Source organism: Lycorma delicatula, chromosome 2 (assembly GCF_047948215.1).
Source record: "Lycorma delicatula isolate Av1 chromosome 2, ASM4794821v1, whole genome shotgun sequence".
Lineage (NCBI taxonomy): Eukaryota > Metazoa > Arthropoda > Insecta > Hemiptera > Fulgoridae > Lycorma > Lycorma delicatula.
The window spans coordinates 195,213,935-195,228,254 of NC_134456.1; the positions used below are offsets into that span (position 1 = coordinate 195,213,935).

Below are 14,320 nucleotides of genomic sequence, written 5' to 3' on the forward strand. Positions count from 1 at the left end.
TAATTTATCTTAATTTGGTAAAGAAATAAAATGAACCTTAAAAATATTAAAACCGAATTAAACATTAAAAACAAAAAACAAAAATACAATTCAATCACTAAATTTTACTTTTTGAGGTTAACATCAAATTTAAAACATTATCACTTACTTATTAACCTTTAATTTGGCCTTGAAAACAAAAATAAATTTAAATAAATTGAAATCTTTTTTCATTATTATTCGGTGCTTTCTTTAAATCGGTTTTAATTTTTTTTTTAATTTCGTTTTATTTTTCACTATCTAACTTTATTTTGATTGTATAAATGGATAAAAAATTATAAAATATAATTAAAAGTAAAAGGGCATTTGCAAGAATTGCACATACAGCTCTATAACTTCTGATTCCAACTTCAATCGTCGCTCTGTCTAACTGTCTTATCAGGTAAGGGAACAAAAGTACGGAGCTAACGATAAAAGCAGTCGGCCACAGGTGTAGGTGACCGCAGGAGCGGGCCGCCTAGCTAACAAACTAACAAGCCAATAAATGATACGAAGCCAAAACATCTACTCGTAAAATCTTTTAAGCCCTTTAAAAAGTAACACAGAAAATTGCATTTCATTTTGAAATCGTTCGTTCTGTAACTGAAGATGGAGTAGAGCGGTCAAGAGGCCTGTGGAGAAGGTGAGGCGGGGCTGGAGCTATCGAAAAAAATTCGAAGAATTAGTACGACGTTTTTACTTCCCATCCAGTATTTTTAGGCGGAATACTGAGTCTGGCAGGAGTAGGGATTACTTGCGTGATAACAGGATATCACGTTCATAATGCGCGCCACTTCTTGTTAATCGATATGAACTTTCTTGGACGTAATTATTTAGGACCCGGAAATCTTGCCGACAATGGTGATGCGATGGATATATTTATATGTTCAGATCGCTCGGATTGATGTCAACGCGTACAATCGGCCAGCAGCAATGATCATATCCATACACCATATAGACAGAATATCGGCGATTTTGTGAGAATTTCAATCTGACTGAGAATTTTCACAAAATCGTTTGTGTAGACCTTTCAGCAAAATACGGAGTTGGAGATGATTACTAGAATAATATAACCAAGAATATCAGTAAGCCGGACTCGGAAGTGGCAATGGTGATGAGATTTATGAGACAACCAGATACCAATTCAACATCTCAACAGTCAATTCACACGAGCCAAGACCGTACTCGCTACACCAACACTTGCGAAACCGGGAACATTTATTACTTACGGTTATGTTGTAACTCCTTATATCAGTGATCGTTGTGATGCAATACCATCGTGCTTGTGTCCTACAGAATCAAGAACTCAGCAATTAAATCTCAAGAGAAAAGGGGAAAAACTGTGAATTTCAATCGCTTTTCTTCTTCCATTTGAAAGGGGTAGCATCCAAATAATCAATGCAGCATTGAACAGTTAATTTTATACGCAACTTTACGTTTTTACGCAGTTACTTTTAAAGGCAGTTACTTTTATAAGGATTTGAATACTACATCGTGGATACCGGATTTCTTTGTTGGTTGGGTTTCAATTAACCACACATCTAAGAGATGGTCGACCTGAGGACTGTACAAAACTACACTTCACTTACACTCATACATATCATCCTCATTCATCCTCTGAAGTAATACCTGATGGTGATTCCCGGAGATTAAACAGGAAAAAAGGTTACGGTTTGAACAATTAATAACAAGGTGCCAAAGGTACATATAAATATCCCACTGATAATCCAACGGTACCTACAGAGATATATTTATATAATTTCATCGACGAATTTTCATTCAGCTATGAAGGTACAGGATCTCAGATAGTTATTCTGATATATATCCTGTCCGTTAGGTAAACGATTACCTTTGAATCGGTATTATATGCAGCAGTGTCTGAATATTCTCGTTGAAGATACATTACCAGAACTGATGAAATATCTGCAAACAGTTGCAATTACCAACAACGGCACAAATAAACCAATAATGTATGAATATCATCAGCAAATGAGAATTTTGAAACATAACCGTCGTTTAAAAAGGCAAATACGGCAGCCGTGTACGGCATTAAAAATGTACGTATCACAGAAATGGTGTTCAAAGCTAATGTTAAAACATATTTAAACATATATCCCGGCAACGCTAGAAATTTTTATGCGCTGTGCGAAATGTATATAGAACAAAATCGATTTATGATTCACGTAATCAATTATCGGTTTTACATTAAAAATCGATAATGTTACCGACATTGAATAGTTACGATTTGGTGATGTAAATAAAACATGGCATGGCATTTTCACACACGCTACAAATCATTCATCTCATCCTCTGAAGTAATGCTTAACTGTGGACTCGGAGGTTAAAAAAAATAAATAAATAAAAAATAAAACGCGTACCGGCCTACGTGGCGCGAGTGGTAGCGTCTCGGCCTTTCATCCGGAGGTCCCGGGATTTTTACACACGCTACAAGCTACAAATCGTTCATCTCACCCTCTGCTCTGAAGCAATATGTAACGGTGGTCCCAGAAGTTAAAAAAAAAAAAAACATACAGCTATGAATTCAAGTTTGACGGTGATAATTTGGGGCTGAGGACATGAAAATCCCAGATTGACCATAAGATTGTTATTTTCAACAAGATAAAAATAAAAATTTAGATTTCATTTTACTTTTATTTATTTTATGGTCGATGATAAAATTAAAGGCAACTGTGAATAAAAATAACAACACAATTAACAATTTGTTAACACCAACCGACTATGCGGCGAATCAAAATTTATTTTATCTCATATTTTTCAACTTTAATATTTCTTTAAATTAATATATTTATATCGTTATCTGCTGTGTGCGTAATTTGAATACGTAAACAATAACTATGTGTTAAAAATCTTATTTATTTAACCTTGCTTATTTAACCTTAATATCTCAAAAAAAAGACTCGCAATCCGACTGGAAAAAATATGGAATTGCCTAATTAACAAATTAAAATTCTAAAAACCAAAAATTAATTCTAATTATACGTAAGATTAAGTTAATTTTCAGTAAATAAAAAGCATGGATCCAACTGGGCAAATGAATTCAAAACGAAAGTTTAATATTGCGCGCGCGCGCATACACACACGCACACACACACAGAGAGAGAGAGAGAGAGACGGGTAGAGTGTAGAGAGGATGAGAAAACGTATTATTATTATTATTGTACTCATGCATTAGTATTCCAGCAGCCATTTCGTTCCAGTAAGATTCCTTATCTAATTTAGCGGACTTCTCAACAAAAAGCATTCACCAAGAACCCCACAAGATTCTATAGCAACATCAGCATCATAACTACACAATCTAATATCTAAGATTTGACACAAATTCACAGTGCAATGAAAAGTTTGAAAGAATTTCTCAGCTTAAAATATTTTTTGGCACGTAAACTAAATTGAATTAAGTGTTTTACAAGAAAGTAATAAAGCACATTTCTATATATTTTTTTAAAACTATAGTTCATATTTATAGTGAGCCCTATAAATGGAGTTCAACGTTTACCGATAAATCTTTATATGCAAGAATCGAACCCAGAGACCTTTAAAACATAAAATAGATATGTTATTTAAACGCTTAATTAATTACAGATTAAAAAACGTTTTACTTATAAAATTTATAATATTAACAAGAAAAAGTAAAAATCAAAAAGACTATCTAGATGAATAAAATGTAAAGGAAATAAGTTTTTCGCTTGATGTATAGTTTATTACAAGTATAGGACTGACTGACCAACTAACTTTCACGTCCTCATTAAGAGTGAATGAGAACAATCGATCGTACATGTACATTGATGTGCAAAACGTCGTATTTATATGTAGCCTATATACGTGTGTAGGTAAGCATGAATATAAAAAAATCAATAAAAATAGACACTAGGCTAAAAAAATATAGCAAAATTTATTCTACTTTAATGCTTCCTTAATTATATAAATCCAAGGCAACACTAAAAAGGTGTGTTACGCCACAAATAAGCTAGTAATCGATTCCATTCACCTCAAAAGTCGCAAAATAAATTAATGTTCCTTCGCTACATTTTGGCTACCATTAGATAAAAAGGAAAAATGATTTTCGGTATATTTTATGAGACATTTAGGAATAAACCAGAAAATAAAAATTATGTTACAAAAAAAAAAAATGAATCATTTATATTATTTGGAAATTAAACTTGTATCAGAAATAATGTTTTCTTTCTAATTAAATAATATTTATAAGCCTTATTAAATTTTATCCATAAAATTTTTGTGTGTACACGCGCCACTTTTATGTGTAGAGACACATAAAATAACATCTCCACAAGATAAAAAGTCATTATGTATGATTACGAAAAATATCTATTTTATGTAAATATGTATTTTTATTACATTAACTGTTAACCGTAGAATTATATATGTTGAAAAAGTGTTGGGATAAATTGTAATTGATAAAAAAAATACCAAACCGAGATATTTTCAACAGATAATAAAAAAGATAAACGGTTTTGAGAAAGCTTCTTAAAAATTGGCAACGATGAAAATGTTTTTCTTAAATAAATTTCAAATGAAATAATAAACGTCAGAAATAAAATCAAATCAACTATTTTCATTGATTATAGCATTAGGCCACTGAAATTCATGAAATTGTACAAATATTTTTTATGGGAATCCTATATAAATCCAAACAATATTAATAAATTGATGATTACCCTATATAATAAAATAAAGAAAAAACATAAATGTAAAAAAATTTAAAGTAAATTAAAATAATAAATAAAAACTCTGCATAACGAGGCGTAAAATAACATGAATACGAGATAGATACTAACAACGAAAAATTTTCTTTACTTCGGCAACACCGCAACAGTTAAATGCATGCCATCGTGATCATGAGAGGACGTATGAACATAATATTATATACTATATTGCACAGTACACATGAAGCGTGCTGCTATAACATCGTGATTATAGGGGTAATTGCAAAACTCGATCCATTAAATACCACTTGCATTACCGTAAAATACATCTTTAATACTAAAATTAACCTGCAATCATAAAAAGTTAGACGCTTATTACGATATTTCACTGTTTTTCTATGTAAGTTAACACTGTTAGATTCTACTATTCTTTAATAAAAAAATACAGCATCTAATTATAATGAAAGCTAGGTCGTATATTAGATAAAATAGTCGTAATTCTCTAAGATTTCTATTTATTTGAAGATCATTAAAACTGGATTAAATTTTTACTTGTTTTTACTGAGAGATCTGGACTTTTAATTCCGTTACTAAATATGATAATTTCTAATCGGTGATAAGAAGAGACATATTTTCTAAATAGTTAAATAAAACAACATACAGCGATGTATATCAAAAGCGCTAGATAGTTCACACATTCGTGAACTAAACATTTTGGAATTGAATGAACCATTATATGTTTGCTCTAATTGTACGACCATTTTCTTCATACTCCTAACTATGATACTTTCACGACGAGATATAGATGCGACGTGGCTTCGAAATCAAACAGTATTTTTGAGTGGACGCTCGACTATAGATAATATAATCAACGTCTTCAAAGGATCCTAGATCGTCTATCAGTCGGTTTAGTGCAGGCATGGCCAACATACGGCCCGCATAATGAATTTATGCGTCCCGCGAAAAATGTTTCAATATTAGCTTTTTTTTATAAGCAATTGAATAATGGAAAATACGGAAATTTAAAAAATTTGCCACGAAATATTTAGTAATCTTCAGCTCAACATATTTGTTAACAATCATTTTCTTCAATGAATCTAAATAAAAGTACAACAAATTCCATAATAAAATTTTGTTTACTTAGATGAATCGTTTTTGTATTTAACATTTTTAATTTTAATATTTCGTCCGGCCCGTGTAAAAAGTTTACTTTCCAATTCGGCCTGGAGGCAAAACCTGCTGTCCACGCCTCGTTTAGCGCAACCCAACTTGTTCTAATTCCCGACTCTCGTCATGTGACACGCTAACCAAAAGAAAAGTTTGCATTCAGTTTAATACGGTAGTATCATAAAATATCATTGAAAATACTAATTATAATTTTCCGCATTACTCTAGAATCATATTGGAGAAATTTCATTTTTAGCCGGAATTTGAATCAAGGGCTTGCCGAATGATAAACTGAGATGCTACGACTCCACCACGGAGACTGACAGATTACTTACATATTTGTTTCCTTATACTTTCGTACAATATTTCTTCACAATTATAATTAATTAAAAACTAAATATAGATGAACAAATTATATTGTACTACAGTTGAACATAATTTTGAAAGAATACATATAACAGGTTTAATCCCATACTAGTCAAATGAACCACATTGCTTATAAGTTTTAATTAGTTATAATTAGTCTTTTAAAATAAACTTATGTAAGGTATTTTTTTTTAAATATCATATTTAATTTTTGTTTTGAAAATGGTTATAGATTTATAGATAAAAATCAGTAATAATGAATTTAAAAATTAATAAAAGAATTTAAACAAGTAATAAAATTTGCCTATAAATCGTATAGTTAAGCAAAAAATAATAATAATAGATTTTTTTTTTAAATGGATGAAAAAGTGCAAAAGTGCAAGTAAACAAATTCGTGTGAATGCAAATATATATATATATATATACTTTACGTACATACACACACAAATATATATATATGTACGTAAAGTGTTTTCATCACTTTAACATTTTGTAGGACAAATAAAAGAGTATACAACGGCTGATGGTTGAACAGCTTAGATGACTGAACCTACAGGCACGACTTCAAAGCGGTATCTTCCGAATACTACATAATATTGTGTTGATTATGTAGCGGTAGCATCGTACTGGTAAAAGAACAGCTTAAGTTTTTCAAATGAAGCACTGGTATACTGGATCCAGTAAGGCGGAACAAGTCAAAGTCAGGTCGAGCACGATAGACCAAGAAACCTCTTCTCAGTTTTCATGTTCCACGTCCGTGCTTATCAAATATTTTGCATTTCCTTTTCGTCGTTATTTTTTTTTAACTACAATTTTTATTTAATATTTTTTTTTTATTTACGTTTAAGAGCCGAGGCAATATGAAACCTCAGTAATCTATATAAAACATGTAATTTGATATGAGTAGCCGACACGAAAACTCGGTAACCTACATGTGTACGACGTTCGGTAACATCAGCAAAAATATACGAAAGAATTTTTTTTTGTGCTGTACATTTTGGTAGTATCCCACCGTACATATGAAATTCTTGACATAATATTACAAATATTTTACGACAAATTAGTTTTACCTACTTTTACGATTTTTATTTATTTATTACTCTTTTAAATTTTATCCGAATGTCCATAAACAAAAAAAATAAAATTTTTATCAGAGTTTCGTAATGTTATTTTTCAGTCAATTTGCATGTGATTTGAGATGGCTTGATCGATAACAAGTATTCAATATGGACAAAATGTTTTAAAACTCTACGTGTAAAAAAACTGTTCAACGTAAAAAGACAAGGTCGAACTAAATGAATAACTCCGGCATCAAGATTAGTGAACAGGAAATACGGTGTTGAAGACAAACATCGAGGATAAAATAGGTTTACGGAATAAGAAATGGAGAGGTGGTTCTGAAAACGGTGAATGAGTATAGGTTTAATGAGATACTACCTGAATGAAAAAAGATGAACATTTGAAAGAAAAGAGATAAAAAAAATAAGAACAAAAAACTCACAGAGGAAGAACTAAATTTTTCTACGCATGTACGTAAATAAATAATTGTATTACTAAATAAAAGAATTACTAACAACGTATGAGATCGTTAAGAAAATATACAATAATCCTAATATATCTATCATCCTAGTTTTATAGAATTTCAACTTCTTTCCATTCTACAACAAACTCTAACCTCAGCACATCTCCTAATCTAAATCCTACATTCTCATTTATTTGTCTCATATATTCTTGTCTTGATATTACTTAAGGAACTATATATATATATATATATATATATATATATATATATATGCATATAATAAATAATACATATTTATATTTTTTTGTACTCGTATATATCTGTTTGTGTGTGTGTGTGTGTGTGTGTGTGTGTGTGTGTGTGTGTGTGTGTGTGTGTGTGTGTGTGTGTGTGTGTGTGTGTGTGTGTGTGTTTGTTAAGTAATATTAAATATAATTTCCATAAAAGGAAACAAAGATACTAAAGTACAAAAAAAAAATACAGTAATCTTCTTTACAACAGAAAATATTATTCTAGTACTATACACAAAATATGTTCACAAAATTTGAACATAATTTATGAAGACACTTAGAAGAACGAGTAATAACATATCTGTTAAGTACATAACCTTAGCACTTGTAAGCGATGGCTGAAATGAATCTTAAGAAAACCCTGAAAATGGCATTATCAAGGATAACAACCAGGAGTAACAAGCATCCCAAGTCATGCTTATTAAAAAATAAAAAAATTAAGCAAATAAACTGTTCTGCATAAGCACCTTCTTTTTTTAAACATTCCCAGCGCGACCGGTACAACCTTAAAGCATTACCTCGATCGCTTCAGAGTGTCGTGGCAGCGGCTTGCTCCACCCTGACTGGCCCTCCCAGAGGCCCCCATCGGGGTCTCGCCTGCATCACAGGAACAACCCGACTCTCGCTTCTGGATAGCCGAGATGACCCTTCCCATGGGAACCGCCCTTCCCGGCCCTAACCTACTAGGTTCTAGGGATGCATTTCGTCTGCCCTTCTCCTCAACGTGCCCTCTCATGATATCAGGGTCCTCCGTGCCATCATCGGAAGCACCCCGACCCACCGCTCTTGAATTCGGGCGAGCCAAGGTGACCCAGGCAAGAACCGCATAAGTACTTTTTTTCCTGTTTGCCTCCAGGAATCACCGTAAGGTATTGTTTCAGAGGATAAATTCGGATGATATGTAAGAGTGTAATTGAAGTGTAGTCTTGTAGTCTCAAGTCGACCATTTCTGAAACGTGTGGTTAATTGAAACCCAACCACGAAAGAAAACCGGTATCCGCGATCTAGTATTCAAATCCGTATAAAAGTAACTGCCTTTACTAGGATTTGAACATTGGAACTCTCGACTTCCACGTCAGCTGATTTTCGTAGATGCATTCACCACTAGACCAACCCGGTGAGTTCCGCGTAAATACTTAAACCTACTAAAACCCACCCCTAAAACATCTTCACTCTGATCATTCCAGGGACTGGCTGTACAACAAACAGATGTTCATTATATGAGAGTATTGATTTACCTTCAAAGAAAGCACCTTTAACTGGTTGTATTAATCTAATTCTAATAGCATTAAGTACGGTACTATCGTAATAAAAGCAAGGAAAGTCGATATAAAGCAACATTTATAATAATATAACTTTTTTATTCATACGATTATATTGAATACCCAAATATTGATTCGTTTAATTAATAATTAAAATAATCATATTTTACTGCATATAATTTGTAAGTAAAGTTAAAATATATATATTACTGAAGTATTTATATTTATTTTTAATGTTTTCGTTCACTACGTTATAAAAAAATGTTTTTTAAAGAATTCTATCAACATTCCTCTCTTCAAGGTACGTAACAAGCAGACAAACAACACACTAAAGCGCACGTGCTCAACGAATTAAAGCTTCTCTCGATATTCATTCTCCAGGAAGGGTCATTTTGAGTTAAGCCGATTTAATCTGAGAACAAGAGATATTATAATAGAGGGTTAAATTTAGTTACAGACCGAATAGATCCGCTCATTATGAACAAAATATCAGTCAGAAAGTGATATACCATCCACTAATGTGGATATGAAATATGTAATAGGGTACATTTTAAAGTATTGAAATACTTTTTTTAATTTTATTTTTAGATCGAATTTTAAGAAAAATTAAATGTAGAAAAAATTCGTATTAAAACTATATATTCTCAGTTAAATAATTTAAAAAAATAAAATATTTTAGTTGAAGCAATTAAGTTTTAGGAAAGTACATAATTTCATTTTTCCATTCATTATCACCGTCCTCGGAAAAATTCAATCAAAACCAAGATAATTAAAATTACATGAAACAAAAACTTGAGGAAATGACATATATATATATATATATATATATATATATATATATTATAATTAGGTTTAGTCATGTTAATTTACCAATGTAACAACCGATTAAAAAAGTTGAATCGTACCTGAAGAATAACGTCAATCAAACACTAAATTCTCTATCTTTGTACGGTAAATCTGAGTATAAACAGAAAAAATATTAACATTCAATCTATTTACAATAAGTTAATATGTAAAATAATAGTTTAGCGTACCGATAATTTACAGCAAAAAGAAGAAAATATAAGTAAACAAACAATAAACTGTAATAAATACTAATTTCTATTTATTTACTTTTTATCAGTTTCATCTATTTAATACCCATATTTTGCTTTTTTTTAATTTTCAAGCTGAGAGATTGAACAGTGTAACAGGTTAGGGCAGTGGTTCCCGAACTTTTCCAAGTCGCGGCGCTCTTTTTCAATTAAAATTTTTCCAAGGCGCCCTACCTTAAGTAAAAGTATCTACTCGTAAGCAAGAGATAAAAATAAATAAAACTAGTCTTATCTTCAAAAATGTTTATTTATTAATATTAATAATTATAAATGTCTTGGTTCAATTAATTATGAAGCTTTTACAATATTTCGCGGCGCCCCTGTGAAGAGGTCGCGGTTCCCCGGGACGCCGCGGCGTACAATTTGGGAATCACTGGGTTACGGTATTTTTTCGAAAACTATTCAAGTGCATTTTCGGAGGTTTTTTCAATTTACAAAGTACGTACCGGTAATATCTTTGTTAACAAAGTATAATTCTCTTTAAGATGAAAACCCTGTTAAATTTATCCCGATCTAATTTCTTCAAAAATTGAATAAAATCACCTCCCTTAATACAGAAACTATCCAGCTTAAATCTCATGATAATAAACTAAATAGTAACAGAGATCCGGACCCTGTAACACATAATATACAGAGATGTATTAAAAAATTATGTAACGGGAATATTTTTTTTATTTTTTGGCTCGGAAACCTCAAAAGATCAGATACAGAAAAGGTAAGTCAGTGATAGCTTCTGGTAGTTCCCCGGCATTCACAGTGTTACACGAAGGTAAATATGTGGCTACAAATCATTGTTAATTTAATACTTTTATCGTATTGACTACTTGATTTTTTTATGAATTAAAGGATTATCAGAAAAATGTCAGTGTGTGGTTAGAAAACCTTTTCCTCACAATTGAAGTAAATAAGATCTTTTAAAAAAGAAATTTCTAGAAATTGTTTAAAATATATTATTAAGATGAGTCGAACCAATAATATTTAAAAATAGGAACATAAAATTATAGCACTTTCATTAATAAAACTAATAAACTGTAGTAGTTTACAAGAAAAATACAATATAAATGCAAAACTAGACGTCCGACACGGTAATGAATTTCAGAACGTAGAAAAGTTAACGATGTTGTGAATGTAACGCATGCATTAATACAAATGAAGACGAGGGTTAAAGTACGGTATTCATATTAAATTAAACATTTGAAACTCAACTGCAAAGTTAAACTTTATCATAGAACCTTTCATTCTATAACTAAAAAATTGATTTTTATAGCAAATCTATGAATAGAAACTTTAATACAGTATTCCACTTAAAAATAATTATTCACACGCAAACCTTCGTCACTAGCATCGTAAATTAATACGTGCTAACTAAAAAGGCTAATGAACAGCCAAATGAAATTTAATCATGATTAAATTTATTACAGGTAAGAAAATGTGATTACTAAGGGGAAATTTGTTTTTAAGGAATTCTTTGAGAACATTACTGCAAATCAATATAAAATAATGCTAGTACAACTTTACAAATCAACATATACATTTTATGTTCTACATTATAGTAACGCCATTAGTCAAACTCTGTTAAAGGAATTAGTTTCTGAATTCCAACTAAAATAATTACGTTAAAACACATCATTTTAAGAAATAAATTGCGTTCTTAAATGAATCCAATTAGTAATCACTGTTTATATTTTTAAACAATTTTTACGAATCATAAAATTTAACATTTAAAATTATACTTTACAATATAACCAGATTTGAAATCATCAATAAATAAAATATGAATTAAATTTTGACATAGACTTTAATTAATTTATAATACCAAAAATTATATACCTTAATTAGTAAATGAAAAGTGCTTTGTAATACAAAAAAAGACCCCCATGAGTATTTCGTATGGAGTTATTATTAAATTAAGAAAGTATGAACAATAAATCTTTGGAAGTACATTAATTAATCTATCATCTAGCCAGTAACCAGGAACATTTAAATTTTAGTCTAAAAATAATGAAAACTGGACCTCAGTCAACAAAAATAGCTTAAAGGATAAATGATTTTTTTTTAAATATATTCTGGACAAACCAAAAACGTAGTTATATTTTCGGAAATATTATTTAAATTATTTTAAAGACTATATGCACAAAGATAAAATGTAAAAATACGTACTACTATTAAAGGCATATGTACTGGTTTGAATAAATAAACAAATAACCGCATTTCATTAAAGTAAAATAATAAAATCAAAAGAAAGGAATTCATTTTCTACCACAATTTTCGAGTAACTTCTGTAAAGACTGAACAACCAACATAATTATGTAGCAAGGCTTACTATATAACATAATTAAAATTTTATACCAAATATTAACAAGTAATGAAGCACACAGAGAAAAAGAAAGACTAAAAAAGCACACTCTACGCAGTCTATTACAAATATGACTTGTTAACAGTGTGACAGTGCAGTACTCATGGTAGTATCTATTTTAGTCATCTACACAATAAAATAAGTATACTGTTAACAAATGTAGCAACTAACAACACTACAATAACAGAGGTAACTGCTTTACGCTAAATTTTTAAAGATATTAACCGTCAATGAACTGTATAATAATTTATTTTAATATCACGAAGAAAATGAAATAATACAATTTCATTAGTTTTCTAAAATACGTTTAAAAAGACATATGTAAAGTATTAACTTAAGAAATAACTGCATTTATCATTTATATTTCTTATACAGACATTAACTTAATAATCAAGACACGCAAACCTTAAGTTTTTAAAACTTTAAAAAATAGCACATTTTATTTTTAGTAACGAGGATGAATTTTCAGTTATTAACAAATTAAACATTGTAATAAAATCATATAACCCCAGCAATGGAGTAGCACCTGGCTAGTAATACCCACCGGAAATCGTTTAGCACAAGGGCGGGGCTAAAGGTTTAATTTTTAACTAAAAAAATAAATTCATTTGCAGCTGTAGTAGATATTAAGTCCTATACCATTAATACATAAATACAAAAACTAATTCTAACACTGAAAATAAATTAAGAAAATACTGAAACGTACATGAAGGTTAGGTAAAGCATACATTCCCACTAATGCCCTCCACCGGTAAATTCGTAAAATAAAGTTCAAATTCAAATTAAACAATGCACATTAATCCATATTTTAAAAAATTATTTGTCTTTTAGGATGACACTAAAAAAACTGTAAAACTTGAATGAGGAAGTTAAATGTACTAAGACTCTTATACGCACGAACTACAGTGGGTCGGCGCTCGTAAAATCAATACCTCGCCGAGCGCACAGGGCACTGCCGTTCCGGGCCGAACGTGTCTGCTATCTTAACAAACACATTTTTCTGGTTTTACCATTACTGTTAATGCAATAAACTAAGCCGGGACTGACGCCGGATGAACCTACTATGGATGACTGAAATAAACTAAGACAGACAACGGCGCCAAAGCGTCCACAGATACATCAATGGTAAAAGTTGTTAACATTCAAACATAGTGAACTTACTACGCTCTGTGCAGCGCTGAGGAAACGTCCTCCGATGATCGTGATATCGCAGCAGGTGACAAGAACTAGTAGTAAATAAAAACACTACACAGCTCGCACAACAAACAAGACGCACACCGTACAACGCTGGCCAGAGCAACCACAGAACTGACAGAAGCTAACGACCGCGGCGCCGTTGTGCTCCTATTCATCCGCTCACTAGTAAAGTAGTGCCCGGCATTAAATAAAAAACTACTCGATTTTCGATATTCCAATAGCAATAACAGTTAATAATATTAGTTTTATATTAATGTGAATATACTCAATACGATATCTCAAAAGCAACCATTCAGATATTCACTAATATTACTTGTGAGATCACTGATGTGTGTTCCGCGCCGCCAGTGCCCCCTCCTCCAAACT

The 14,320-nt window shown here is 31.0% G+C and overlaps 1 protein-coding gene across 1 annotated transcript in view; it reads right to left on the reverse strand.

Moving 5' to 3' along the window:
* The window catches only part of LOC142320024 (neural-cadherin-like), a 588,354-nt gene extending 574,302 nt beyond the window's left edge, over window positions 1-14,052 (reverse strand). The window contains exon 1 of the mRNA XM_075357704.1: window positions 13,919-14,052. The gene's annotated coding sequence lies outside the window, so the exon portion shown is untranslated. The remainder of the gene's footprint in view (window positions 1-13,918) is intronic.
* Window positions 14,053-14,320: the final 268 nt, after the last annotated feature.